Consider the following 5,050-nt stretch of genomic DNA (forward strand, 5'->3'; position numbering starts at 1 on the left):
GCACCTACACGCCTTCATCGACGTTGTTTTTTGACCGGAAGACCTAGAGCTAACTATCGACATTTTGGGCTATCCGGACACGTACTTCGAGAAATGGTTTATGAATGTTTGTTACCGGGTGCAACAAGATCCAGTTGGTAAGGATAAAATACCCTTTCGTATTTGTATGGATTTCTGGAATTGATAATCATAGAGGAGCCCTCTTTACCATTCTGTATAAATGGACTATTCTATTTGTATAGATATTGGTAGAGGGGCGTATCCAACCCTCTTTTATCCACTAGTTACCCCTCTTTAGTTTAAGAGTATAGAGCAGTTTGGTAGCTCATAAGGCTCATAACCTTGGGGTTGCGGGTTCGATTCCCACTACCGCCTCCATACTCCTTCTTTATGATATATGCATGATATAATATATACATCATGCATTTGTATCTGGATTTTTTGATTTCCTAAAAGAGTTTTGGTCTAACAGTTTTTTCTCGGAAGAAGCAAAAAAATAAAAGAAAGAATAAAATATGAAAGAAAAGCGTCCATTGTCTAATGGATAGGACAGAGGTCTTCTAAACCTTTGGTATAGGTTCAAATCCTATTGGACGCAATCTTATTTCTATCTATTCTTTAAATAACTATACTAAACTAAAAACAAAGAAAACTTTTTTGCATGATTCAAATGAAAAAGCTTTCTCAACGATTCCTATTCTACTAACAAGAGTAGACATGCAAAATTTATTTGTTACTGAAGAGAAAACCGTTCCAGCTGTTCCTGAATAGCTTCCTTCAAAAGGATTTCCGCTTGCTCGGTGAATGTCTTGCTAGAAGATATAATTTCTTGGAATTGAGGTTTAGTATCTTTTAGATGTTTACGTAACTCATCCAGAAATTTATTTACCTGTTCAATTTCTAACGAATCAAGATATCCTCTTGTTCCGGTATAAATAGTAGCTATCTGCTCTTCCACTGGGAGAGGATTTGCCTGGGATTGTTTAAGCAATTCCCTTAATCGTCGACCCCTTGCCAATTGATTCTGACTTGTTTTATCGAGAGCAGAGGCGAATTGTGCAAAGGCTTGTAACTCTGCGAATTGCGCTAGTTCCAATTTTGATTTGCCAGCTACTTGTTTCATGGCTTTAATTTGAGCCGCGGATCCTACTCTGGAAACAGAAATACCCACATTAATAGCGGGTCGAATTCCGGCATTGAATAGATCCGCAGATAAGAATATTTGTCCATCTGTAATGGAGATTACATTAGTAGGAATATAGGCGGAAACGTCTCCAGATTGAGTCTCAACTATTGGTAAAGCGGTCATACTTCCTTCGCCTAAAAGAGAATTTAATTTAGCGGCTCTTTCTAAAAGGCGTGAATGCAAATAAAAAACATCCCCTGGATAAGCCTCACGTCCGGGAGGTCTTCTTAATAGAAGGGACATTTGGCGATAAGCTTGTGCCTGTTTGGAGAGATCATCATAAATTATTAAAGTATGCCGTTCGCGGTACATAAAATACTCAGCCAGGGCTGCTCCCGTATAAGGAGCGAGGTATTGTAATGTAGCAGGTGAATCCGCCATTTCAGCTACTACAATAGTGTATTCCATGGCCCCCTCCTCATGGAAAGTAGTTACTACTTGAGCTACGGAGGATGCTCTTTGACCGATAGCTACATAAACACATATTACACCTTGCCCTTTTTGATTGAGAATTGTATCTGTGGCTACTGCTGTTTTGCCAGTCTGTCTGTCCCCAATAATTAACTCTCGCTGACCGCGCCCTATAGGGATCATCGAATCGATAGCAATAAGCCCTGTTTGAAGAGGTTCGTATACGGAACGCCTGGAAATTATACTTGGAGCAGGAGATTCAATTAAGCGAGATTCGGAAGCTATAATTTCGCCTTTCCCATCAATAGGTTTAGCCAGAGCATTTACAACACGACCCAAGTAAGCCTCACTCACGGGTATCTGAGCAATTCTTCCTGTTGCTTTTACAAAACTTCCCTCTTGTATCATCAACCCATCGCCCATTAATACAATCCCAACATTTTTGGATTCCAAATTCAGAGCAATACCCCTAGTACCTTCTGCAAATTCGACTAATTCACCTGACATTATTTCACCAAGACCTATAATACGAGCAATCCCATCCCCCACTTGAACTACGCGACCTATATTCTCAATCCCTACTTTCCTATTATATTGTTCAATACGTTCGCGGAGAATTTTATGAATTTCGTCGACTCGAAGGGTTGCCATTAGTGTTTCTTGACTCTTTTTTCGGAAGCAAGGGGAAAAATAATGCCTAAATTCTAAACGAAAGTAGAAGTTCAAGGCCTAATTAATTTAATTATTTCTTCCATTCCAGGGACCCGAGAATGCCAATATTAGCACGAATCGTACGGAAATGTAACTCGGTATTCAAACAACTATTCAGAGTTCCTAGAGCTCCTTGTACGGCCTGTTGGAAAACCCGCTGTCGGACCTGATTCATTGCCCTTTGTTTTTCAAAATAAAGGGTTTCGTTTTTAGACTTTTCCAATTGTTCCAAACTAATAGAAGTAGCATTAATCAAATTTGCTTTTTCTCGTTCTATCTCAGAGTATCCATTCATTCGATACTCATCCGCTTCTAGTTCGACTTTCTGTAATCGAATCCGAGCTTTTTCGAGTTGCTCAATGGTCCCTCTACGCAATTCTTCTGAATTTCGAATAGTACTCAAGATCCTCTGTTTTCGATTATCTAATAAATCTTTTAATGAAAGTAGATTATTTTGTAAGTTTACAACTTTTATGATCTCTTCCCGAACCAAACATGAATCTTTCGATTCATTTGGCTCTCACGCTCCTTTTTTTTTTTCTATAGCTATTTCCATATCTTTTTTTTAAGTAATGAGCCTATCCTCTATCTTCTTTTTTATGTTTATATTTCAATATACCGAAACCTATATAAGACTAGATAAATATTAAGAGGACTCTTCCGCCTAGATAAAAATATATCATGGTCAGCAAAGTTGTTTCTTTATTTTTATTTGCCCTCTAGTTAATAATTTCAATTTCATTAAGAAAAACTAACTAAATAAATGGAAAATGAAAATTAATAGAATTCTTTTTTATTTTTTTTTTCTTCAAATCCAAAAAATTTCTCTTTTTTATACATAGGTCGTCGATTCGGCATTGGTTAAAAAAGGGCAGGGTGCCCCCTTTTTTTTCTAGTAAATAGTTCAAACCATTTTATCGATATGAGTGTTCTATATCAGATAAATTTTACATTAGCTATTTCCCGTTTAAATTGGTACTAATACTAATATAGTTGTAGAAAGAGTACCTCTTTTTGCCTGGACTTCAAGCAGTTTAGCTTTAACCGTGTTAATGGTCTCACATTCTTGGTTTATAGAGAATCAAAGTTGATTTACCAATGAGTCGCGAAATGCTATGGTTCTTCCATATGATTTCTGAATTTATTCAGAAGTAATTCGTCGAGATCGTGCACCCTTTTCTTATTTATCCGAAAAATACTAAAAAATATTATAAAGTGCAGCCGGATAGATCCAATCTATTCTTGAAATAGACAACTCGCACACACTCCCTTTCCAAAAAAAATCAAAACACCAACCACTACAGTTAGATTTATTAGATTTGTTGCTAAAATATCGGTATTAAGCCCGAAACTGCCAGCGGATGGCCAGTGAGCTAAAAAAACGAAAGAATGGGTTACATTTTTCATATGCTCTCCTCTTATAGATAGGACGAACAAAGAACAAAGTTTTTCGATCACTTACTTCGCTCGCCCTTTTTTGATCGGTTTTTTTAATGCAAATAGATTCAATCTAGTAATTTCTTTTAGATTAAGTCTTACGTCTTGTTTGACCGGTGAAAGACTTCCTTTGTTGAAATGTTCTGTTCCCAAAATTCCTAAAATAAAAGGAAAAAACTTTCCACTTTCCTAAACTAAGGACGGGAAATAAGAAGGTGAGCATATCTTCTAAATTAATAATACTCAACTCAGCCCTTCCTAGAATGGGGTATTATCTGTCCCGATAAATAGATAATTCCAGGAGTAATAAATAGGAGTAAATTAAATAAAGTATTGATATAATTGGAATTGTGGAAGCAAATACCAATTTACTAAAAAAAGAAAAAAGTATCTAATCGAAATCGAAAGAATTTTTTTTTTAAGATTAAACAAAAGGGTTCGCAAATAAAAGCGCTAGTGCCACAACTAGTCCATAAATTGTTAAAGCTTCCATAAAAGCTAGACTAAGCAATAAAGTACCTCGTATTTTACCTTCTGCTTCTGGCTGTCTCGCAATACCTTCTACAGCTTGTCCTGCAGCAGTACCTTGACCAACTCCAGGTCCAATAGAAGCAAGCCCTACGGCCAATCCAGCAGCAATAACAGAAGCAGCAGCAATTAGTGGATTCATGGTGAGTAGTTCCTCGTGTCAAAAAAAAGAAATGGTTAAGGATACAATCAACCAATAAATTCTTACTTCTAAGCTCTATTGGGGAGAAGTAAAGTAACTAAAAAGTACAAATTGAAATCAAATTGAAATGATAATGTGAATTGTCCGAACTACATAGAAGGGAATTCCATATCCATATATCGGATTAGATAATGAATCTAACCTAGGAATATATAATATAATATCCTATATATATACATTTGTTTCTTCTATTTTGTTTGCATATTTTCTCATTTTCTATTGAATCGGATTCTAAAATCATTGCTTAAAGTGGAAACCTGCATAAAAGAGGACTCCACTTATAGACATTAAGGATATTATAGTATAGATCTAGCCTGACTCCACCCTCCTTAATGCATATATACTTTGAAAATTCCATAATATAGTCTATTCTATTCTCTCTCCTACAACTCTAGGCTATATATTCATACGCATTTCTAACTATTTTTTTGCAACCAAGCAGATTATCTGGAACCATGCATGAATTGAGCTAAGCTGCAAAAAAAAAAAATACTATTTCCAAAAAGAGTCAATTCAATGATGACCCTCCATGGATTCACCTATATAGGCTGCGGCTAATGTTGCAAAAATAAGAG

At 36.2% G+C, this 5,050-nt stretch overlaps 1 non-coding gene across 1 annotated transcript; it reads left to right on the forward strand.

Moving 5' to 3' along the window:
• Positions 1 to 526: 526 nt before the first annotated feature.
• Positions 527 to 598, forward strand: TRNAR-UCU (transfer RNA arginine (anticodon UCU)). The gene has a single exon. It is a non-coding gene; the product is annotated as a tRNA-Arg (tRNA).
• The last annotated feature ends 4,452 nt before the right edge of the window (positions 599 to 5,050 follow it).

This window comes from Triticum urartu, unplaced genomic scaffold, assembly GCF_056163025.1.
Source record: "Triticum urartu cultivar PI428250 unplaced genomic scaffold, HENAU_Tu73 scaffold782, whole genome shotgun sequence".
In the NCBI taxonomy this organism is placed as follows: Eukaryota; Viridiplantae; Streptophyta; class Magnoliopsida; order Poales; family Poaceae; genus Triticum; species Triticum urartu.